Below are 10,132 nucleotides of genomic sequence, written 5' to 3'. Positions count from 1 at the left end.
GTTCAGGAGAAGCATAGTGTTTCTAACATAATATACCTAAGGGCAAATGAAGCTGTGGGACACTCAAGGAGAAGGAAATAATTGCTTCATATTAAGAGACGGGGCTGATTTTTTTTAAAAAAGTGAAAATGTATTAGTGGTTGGAGAACTTTCAGTTTTGACGTTTTCCTTTGAATAATTATAACACATAGCTATTTGTTTTGGAGAAAGTATTAATCCCACTGTCATGTTTTGGCTAAGGCCAGAAAATAATCTGTCTATTCTCAAGGACATAAATTGCTTCTTCAACTATTATTTCTCTATTATGCATATGTTGCTAGAGAGTTATGTAACATAGATAAATACAACACTTTCCTATTTAAAAATTCTAATTTTTTCAAGCCTAAGTCTCACTGTATTTTTAAAGTTTGCTTGTCGTATAAAGCTCATTTACTTATCGTCCCCTTGTTCAAATGAAAGAATGCTCAAGCTGTGGTTCTATTAAGTTTGTTTAGAAATGCTGTATTGTTGTAATAGTCATGAATCTCAGAAGTCAACTCCATCGCCCCCAGTAGTTTATCACTCCAAGCCCCAAAGCTTTCTTGCAGATAAGATACCCGGTAGCTCATCCTGATAACACCAAAGTCCTGTGGTAGGCAAGAAAACTGAGTATGAGCCCTGACCTCTCAGCCCTGGGAAGCAGCCAGGAATTTGGAGTCTGTCCTTGCTCTGAGGCAAGGTCTCTACAGTCACTGAGGCAGCAGCAAGAGAACACAGGAGAGCTGTTTCTGGTTTGTGGGGCATGACCAAACTTGCAACAAGAAGGCCAGAAGGATGGAATAGATCTAGATAGGTGGAGGGAGCAAAGAACAGAAAGGGATGGAACTGACAGCGTGATCAAAGCAGAAAGGAGAGAAGGGGTGTGGCACAGAGAGGGGTAGAAGTGTTTGCAATGGGGGGTTCCATGGTGAATGACGTTAATGCCGATGAATGGTAAAAATTCAGTTAGGTGTATAGAGTGGGACCAGATTGCTGAGCATGAAAATGTGAAGAAACAATTATTCATTGGATGAGACAGAACCAAAAAAAGGAAGTAATAATGAATTCTGAAGCAAGAATGTGACATGATAAAAGCAGTGCTATAAAAATACCAGCAAAATTGCTACAGACTGGAGTCGGCCCAATGGCATAGTGGTTAAGTTCATGTGCTCCACTTCTGCAGCTTGGGGTTTGCAGGTCTGGATCCCAGGCATGGACCTACATACCACTCATCAAGCCATGCTGTGACAGCATCCCACATACAAAATAGAGGAAGATTGGCATAGATGTTAGCTCAAGGACAATCTTCCTCAAGCAAAAAGACAAACATTGGCAATAGATGTTAGTTCAGGGCCAACCTTCCTCATCAAAAAAAAAAAAAAATGCTATAGACTGAATGCTTTTCTGTCTTCCCCCAAAATTCACAGGTTGAAATTTAATCCCCAATGTGATGGTATTTGGAGGTGGTATCTTTGGGAGGTGACTAGGTCTTGAGGGTGGAACGCTTAGGAAGGGGATTAGTGCCCTTATAAAAATGACCCACGGAGCCCCCTTGCCCCTTCTGTCATGTGAGGACACTGAGAAGATGCCATCTATGAACTAAGAATTGGGCTCTCACCAGACACCAAATCTGTTGGGGCCTTGACTTTGGACTTCCCAGCCTCTAGAAATCTGAGAAACCTTTATTGTTTATAAGCCACTCAGTCTATGGCATTTTTGTTAAAGAAGCTCAAACTAAGGCAAGAATCATCTAGAATGCACGGGAAGTGGAAGAACTTTCATTAGGTCACCAAAATAATTCCAACCTGAAAAATAGCACAGCTTGAATGGTGAAAGCAAGTGTGGAACGAAGAAAATAAATCTAAGAGAAATTTTTAAAGAAGAGTTTTTCCAACTAATCTGTAATGAAATAAGTATGAGATAGAAAATACAATCACCTTTTAAGCTGGAGTGAATCGTTTTGAATTCATTATACCATTAATGGGAGAAAGTAGTATATTCTTGTTTTACTTGGCTGGCCAGATGTGAGAACAAGACTATTCTTATAGCTCTTAGTATTGCCTAAGGTTTAACATTTCCTGGCATTTTTAATCTTGTACCAGAAATTCTCTAAGCTATAAGTTACCCAGAAAAATAAGTTTCTTTTCTTCAGCTTATCTGCCAACAGCGAGCCTGTTGTATTTATATCTTCACTTATGCTTCATTTTCAAGAAATTGCACCAGAGTATTCATGACTATTCAATCAACACAGGCGGATGGGTGGGAAATTCAATGTCATTTCATGATACGTTAGAGAATAGTGTTCTCTCCCTTAAAATTTGAATAAACAGCATACAAGGACACCCAGCTCTGATTTTACATTCAAATTATAAACCTGCGGTAACGTGGATGTTATAAAAGAATACATCCTATTCTTCAAACATAGCTTAGGTTATCTCTCTTTCTTCATTTCACACCATTCTTCCAATGCACATAACCACAACTAGCTTTTATATGACAACTTAGTAGAATGTTCAATTCCAAAGTCAACGGAAATGATCATATAAAATATCTCTGGCTGTAAAAACTTCTCTAAAATAGTCTATGGTTATACTTGCACCTGGCCAAGTGCTCAAGTGAGAATGTGAGCATCAAGTATATTAGCTTAATTAAGCATTTTAGCTTAAGATAATATCTAGATTCGTGCAATTAGGGAGAAACATTTATTCTGTAACTCTGTGGTTCAAAAGATATGATAACAAATGAATTTGATTCCATCCCTGATCTTGTCATGGAAAATATAGGCAATATTAACAATAACGGCCAGTAACGTTTATGTATTTATTTTCCAGCTTTATTGAGATATAATTGACATATAACGTGTAAGTTTAAGATGTATAATGTGATGATTTGATATATGTACAAACTGAGAAATGATTTCCACAGTAGGATTAGTTAACCCCTCTATCTCCTCACATAATTATCATTTCATTTTTGTGGTGAGAACATTTACGATCTACTCTCTTAGCAACTTTTAAGTACATAAGACATTATTGTTAACGTAACCACCATGCTGTACATCAGATCCCCAGAACTCATGCAACTTATAACTGGAAGTTTGTGCTCTTTGACCAGCATCTCCCCATTTCTCTCCCCTGAGCCCGTGGCAACCACCGTTCTATTCCCTTTTTCCATTAGTTTGGCTTTTTGAGATTCCACATATAAGTGAAATCATACAGTATTTATCTTTCTCCGTCTGACTTATCTCACTTAGCATAATGCACTCAAGCTCGCTCCGTATTGTCACAAATGGCAAGATTTCCTTCTTTCTCATGGCTGCATAATATTTCAACGCATGTGTACCCATCTTTATCCATTCATGCATAGATGGATGTTCAGGTTGTTTCCATATCTTCACTATTGTGAGTATTCCTGCAATAACATGGAATTCTGGATATCTCTTCGAGACAGTGATTTCACATCCTTTGGACATATACCCAGTGTGCTGAGTTTGCCCATGGGTCAACTGGGGGGATCCATGGGTAAGGCATCCACAGAGGCTCATGGGCAGGCTTCTTGATGGAGTCCACAATGCAGTTAGGAGGATCAGAATCCCTTTAACGCCCTCTGAGTGGCCTATCTACTGCTCTCCCAGCCTCTTCCCAACCCCTAGTCATGCAGCTCACGATTCTTTGCTCTGGATGGGGTGAGAGAGAAATAGGTGTCTCTGGCAGCATCCGGCACAGCTGGGGAAGGCAGATGCTCACCCACATGCTCTCGCTTTCCCCCTGGGGAGAAATCACGGGCGAGGAGGTCTCTGAGCTGTGTTACCTTGGGGGAGGAGTGGTGGGTAAAGTCACACTGTTCCTCTTACTCCCCAGTGCATCCAAACCCGTATTTTTTTGTTCCAATGGTGTGCTGGAAATTCTCCACTGGAGACCTGGACTTCCACAAAGGCTTTCTCATCTGTGGGTGATTTTCTCAGACAATGCTATCTGCGGATTCCAAGAACACGGTCAAGTGGGGCTGGGGCCATTTCACAGGCCACTGCAGGGTCCACAGCTGGGACCGAGGTCTGCATGCCTGTTACCCAGCACACAGCTGGGCAAGACTCCTCCCCTCCCTTGTGTGTATGGTGCTGGATCCCACAGCTCCCACAAAGGCATTATGGTTTATGGATTGATGCCAAATTGTTGTGGGGAGACACAGACAAGGGACACCTTATTTAGCCAGGGTATTGACATCACCCCTAGAACCACTTTTTAATAATATTTATTTAGAGCTTACTTAGTGGCAGGCACTGAACTAAGAACGAACTTTACAATGATTATCTCATTTCATACTCTAATAACACGAGGAGATGGGGAATATTTTTATCCTGCTTTTACAGATAATAAACTGAATCACAGAGTTTAAGTAACTGGCCCAGGTTCACATGGCTAGCAAGCTACTATGTAGAAATTGCTAATGAAAGTCCTGTAGGGAGAGTTATAAGCAGTCTACTGCATGTGCTCCAACAGAGAACGAGGCAACCAGGTACAGGAACACATCCCAGGGACACTGACATTTGAGCTGAGTCTTAATAGACATTGAATTTCTGGGAAACAGAACAGTAGTCCAAGTTCTCACATTTAGGATCCTCATATTCGTACTCAAAGGAGAAATACACAAATTCCCTGACATACGGGGTGAACAGTTGAATTGTTCAGTCCCGGCATGCTGAAATGGATTCTCTCATGAGTGAAGTTCTGAGATCTCAATCTTTTGAGCAAAGTTTCTCTCTCTCTCTCTCTCTCTCCCCCCACCCCCTGTCCCGTGTCCAGAGGCTGCCACAAACTTTCTGTATCTTCAAGATCCCAAACTCCTACTCCTCTGCTTTCAGCAGTTTCCTTTGTCTCCACATTCTCTGTGCACAAAAATACTGTCCACCTGGACACCCTCCTTGCTTGGCAGCCTGGGGAAGAGGAGGGAGCGGACTCTCTGGAGAGAGGAAAAGCGTCTGCAAGGGCATCATTACAACCCAGGAAAATGAGTTCCATAAATTTACCGTCCCTTCAGCAAGAAGTCTTTCCATCAATGTTTCCTGGTATTATATTTTCCATGCTTCAAGGACTACCACATGGTTGTAGAACTCATAAATTCCAGCAATTTTACAAAAACTGCAGACATAAGATTTAAATAATAGCAGACATAAGATTTTAATAATATCCTCCATCACAATTTGAGATTAAAGTACCCTAAATGTTAAATGTCTTCATATGAACCCTTCTCCCTCCTCATAACACTTGCCTTTCCTACAAATATGTTGAGCTCAGTTAAGTTTTTAATGAGTCTATTTGCAAAATGTTGGACATTTTCTGCTTTGTTCCTATGTCTCTGTTGAGTTAACATTTTTGACTCCTCAGTCACAGTAAAATGGCTCTTATTTCTGATCCTCTTTTTAAAAAGTTTTCCCAAGACCACTATCGAAACTCAAGAGTTCACTGTCACTGACCTAAGCCAGTATAATAGCTTTATAGTCTTACATGAAGCATCTCTGCCTCCAGTCTGCTTGCCTCAAGGCTCTTCCATGTTGCCACTCAGGTATCTCCTAAAACATCATACTAATCAGATTATTTTCCTGCTCAAAAATCTCTGATGGATCCTCTTTGTATACGGAACAAAATTTTTAGCAGAGTACTAAACATCTTGCATAATGTGGGCCTAATACACTTTCTCTGTTTCATGCTCTACTTCATTCTCAAGCTGTCTATGCAATTCAGGTACCAATTTGAACATACCCAACCACTCTTGCCTCTGTTCTTTCACTCAGCCAATTTCCTTCCTCCTATTGTACTGGCTTTGTAGTCCCTAGGTTTGCCTACATAAGTCCTACCACAGCTCATGGCCCTGTTAGATTCATCCTCCCCCGTACAGCCTGCCCTTAAGATTTTCCCTTTCCAAAAGGATTTTGTCCTTCTCTTTATGGTGGACTTCGTATTCTGAGTTGTATTACAGTTACTCACACACAAGCCTGTAAATCATAGAGAGCTTGAAAAGGCATGCCACACACCGTGTCTCACCCTTAGCATGAGCTCAAGCAACATTTCATGAATTTAATTATTTCCAATGTTGAACTTCAAACTTTTATTCTGGAAAGTTCAGGCATTTGTTGGCCAACTGAACTTCTCTAATCAATGAGAATAGAGTCTTCGAGACAAAGTCCATCTATTGTCTCATTGGCAGGATACATATCCAGCCCATCTGTGGCTGATGCCATTGACAGCTTGAATAACATCTGTTAGCCCCAGACATTAACAAGGTTCTGTATCCACCTATCCATCAGGATCAGCAAGGCAATGAAACTAATTTAATACACTACATTCTCTGTCCAAAGGCTCACTAACATGAACCCCAAAGATATATTATGCCCTCAGTTAATTCTTTTCAGTTGCTCTGAAACTTTGAAACAACCCATTCCAGTTGTCTCATAAAACTAAGCAATCCAAGCTATACACAGAGATGACTAATGATATATTTATTTCACAATGACCCAAAACACTCGTTTAGTCTTATCTTCAAACAGCCTTTCAAATCTATATACTTTGGCTATCATTCTGTTTCTCCTCCTCTAAGAACTTATCATTACTCTGCCTTTGGGAAGAGCAATTTATTCCAAGCATCTGAGATTATTTTACCCTGCAATTTCCAGGAAAAGATTTCATCTTGCTTATATTTTAGAAGGATTTTAATTTAACCTTCTTCTACAGTTTGAACTACCACCTCATGTTGTTTTCACTGAAATGTTTACTGGACATTTTTTATACCAGTTTTGAGAGAAGAACCCTGTTAGAGAAAATTTTATTTTATAATATAGTTTGATTAACTAACAAATAATTCTCCACCACCGGCAGTAATCTAATTGATAGATGGGATAATATTGCAGCCAGCCACATATTGCATCTATCAATATATGAAATGGAAATCTAAACACTGATCTAATATCTGAGACTGGACATTGGTTGATGAGTTCATACATATATGTATAGCTTTAGAATGAGGAATTTTTAATAGGTGGATTCTTCTTGTAATAGATAATCTTCATAAAGTGGCTCAATCATAAATGAGTAGTGATTCAAGAACTTTAATCAGTTTTTAATGTCTCTCGTTATAAGCGTTTTGCTGTGTGCTTTGCAGATATATGGAATTTAATGAAGATATTGTATAGTAAGCAAAATTCAGCTGGAGAGTAAACGAGTATAACAAAACCCAAATTCAGGATAGAATCTTAGCCTCAGTTGAATGAATCAGCTGTGTACAAAGGCCAGTCAAAGTCATTTAATATTTAAGCACCAATTAATTGAATGAATGGAAATTAGAAATATTTAGAAAGGCCTAGAGGCCCATCCAGGCTAAAATGTTAGAAAATGAAAAATAATATATGCTGGCTTCTTAAGCCCTGATAGCTTGACCATTTCTACAAATTCAAAACAATCAAACTCATTGAGGTAGTATCAAGATCAAAACTAGCTATCATCATAACCTGCCAAAAATGAGAGTTAAATAAATTTTGTTAAATACAGTTGTACTTGGTTATTCCTTTGGGATACGATGGTAGAATATAATTCTTCCTCATATAGTCAATGACGAATCACTTACTTGTAAGCAAGAAATGTAAACGGCAGACATGCCTACCGAAGTGTGGCACACTTCACTTCACACGTCACTTTTTAATAAAAGCATCTGTCACTATCATTTGATGATTATCCTTCCAAATGTTCTCAGTGGAGGGTTTAAAATAATCCACAAGCTGATATGGAATCATTGTTAAAAAGTAATACTATACTCATTTTTCTAAGGCCTAAAAATGTGTCCGCAAAACACCAGCAACCAGGTTGGGTAGACTAAATCCATGTACTATATAAAGGACCTTCAATCTAAAAGTCTACAATACATGGAAGAAAAGTGACACACAGCCAATGCTAAGTTGCATCTCGTGTATCAATAAGCTCCATAATTACTATTTTCATAGTGTGAATTGTCCATATTTATGAACTATACATACATGTCCACCAAGAGCTCTCCAAATCTACCTACATTTTTGAAAATTGTTATCATTTCTCCTTTTACTGTCAACTATACAGTCATAAAAATGTAATGATTCTGTACTATCAGAATGGAAGCTGATTTACAGCCTTTCCAGAACTATTCTGTTAGAGTAAAGGAAGGATCACGGTGGAATTTAAAGTTTTAAAGGATTTGTGATGACAATTTGGCTCTTTCGTTGTCTGCTATACTTCATTTTAAGAAAGAGACACAGGTTCCTTGCAGGCATTTACTTCCTGTGTGCCCCATTTTTTTAAGCACTTTCCATGCTTTTCTTTCTGACTTTTGTAAGGAATAAAAATGGCCCTTTGGAAGCTAAAACTCATATTGCTCCTTTAAGCTATGAGAAAGCCCGGCGTCATCATGGGTATAGTGCGAGGATATCCTTAACCAGAGAGCTAAAACAATTCCAAAAGCACGCTGGTGCTTTGTTTTTGTGAAAATCATCAGGGCGATCTTCCATGGTAATTTAATTCTGGTGGTTACATTTCCAGGTTTCTGTGGACTGTGCCTTCCTTTTGGTTAAACAGACCTAAAATCAAAACTGAATATTGTGTCAAGGAATATGGAACCAGCAAGCCACGACGGTTACAGAAAAAGCCAAGAATATAACATTTTAAAGCAGAAATGTACACAGGATAATATCTAGTGAGTAGTACAATAAATGCCCCTTTTTGCCAAAAAAAAAAAAATATTCTGACTATTAAAAAAATTATGGCAAGGTCTTTAACTTGTCTGCTTCTGTGCTCTCTTATTTGGAAAAACAGATGATTAGAGGCAGGAAGGAAGCTGGTTGTTAGCAGCAGAGCAGAAAGTGGAACCCGTGTTCTCCTATCTTGTTAACTTAGGACGTGTTTTAAGATTCCATGTGCTAAAGCAGTCAATATGTTGGATACTAGCTGTATTAGTTTCCTATGGCTGCTGTAACAAATTACCAAATGTAGTGACTTCAAACAGTAGAAATGTATTCTCTCACAGTCCTGGGGCCAGAAGTCCTAAATCAGTATCACCGAGACACAATCGAGGTGTCAGAAGAGCTGTTCTACTTCCAGGGGCTCTGGGGGAGCATCCTTTCTCTTCCAGCTTCTCGTGGCTGCCACGTTCTTTGGCTTGTGGCCACATCACCCCAATCTTCAACGGCAGCAGTGCCTTCAATTCTCTATTCCATCTTCACATCCCCTTCTTCTCTGTAGTTGTTAAAGCTCCTCTGTCTCTCTCTTTAGGACGCTTAGGATGGTATTTAGGGACCATCTGGATAGTGCAGGATGCTCTCCCCATCTCAACATCTTTAATGATATCTGCCAAAAATTTTTCCAAATAATAAACATTTACAGATTGAAGGGATTAAGACCTGACATCTGTAGGGGGCATTATTCTGCTGACCCGCTAAGTAAGTAAATTAAATTTTTAACCATGTGTAAAAAGAAGTCAACCTTATATCGACTTGTCAACTTTTTCTCCTGGCATCATATGACAAATCTGAAATGACATGAAACGTATAAAGAGAACCATAGCAAATAACCACTGCTTCTGCCTGTCCGACATCCATTTACTCTTTCATTATGTGACAGCAAAAGGCAGTTACCTAAAAGCAGCCTGTCTGCTTTGCATTGTCCCGCACACCAGCACACGTGATGTTGTCGTCTTCACAGCCTGTGTGGAGCCACTGTCCTTGGAGCAGGAGACTCAGTGGCTACTGAGGAGCCTTGTCAATGCATATAAATAGCACAAGATGGTCACGGTCCATTGCCATGAGGACTGTGCTCTCCTGGTGTAAGTCAGAAGTTAGACAGACAAAAATTCCACATGTGCTGATTTCTCCTGTAACTGTATTTCCCAAAATTCTAAATATGAGTGCTTCTTCCACTCTTGTCAGCAGGGTGAACATGGCCGTCTTTTGGTTGCATAAATGGGGTCTCAGACAGAAAATCAATAAGGTTGCTTTAAGGGACATCAATTTTATGCTGCTTTCCAAATCCTGCAAAAAAATCCACTCCAAAGTGCTTTTTTCACGAGCCAAAAAGATGAAGGAATATTCTTTTACCAGTAG

This window comes from Equus przewalskii, chromosome 28 (genome assembly GCF_037783145.1).
Source record: "Equus przewalskii isolate Varuska chromosome 28, EquPr2, whole genome shotgun sequence".
NCBI lineage: Eukaryota > Metazoa > Chordata > Mammalia > Perissodactyla > Equidae > Equus > Equus przewalskii.
Note: the sequence above shows the minus strand (reverse complement) of the source record.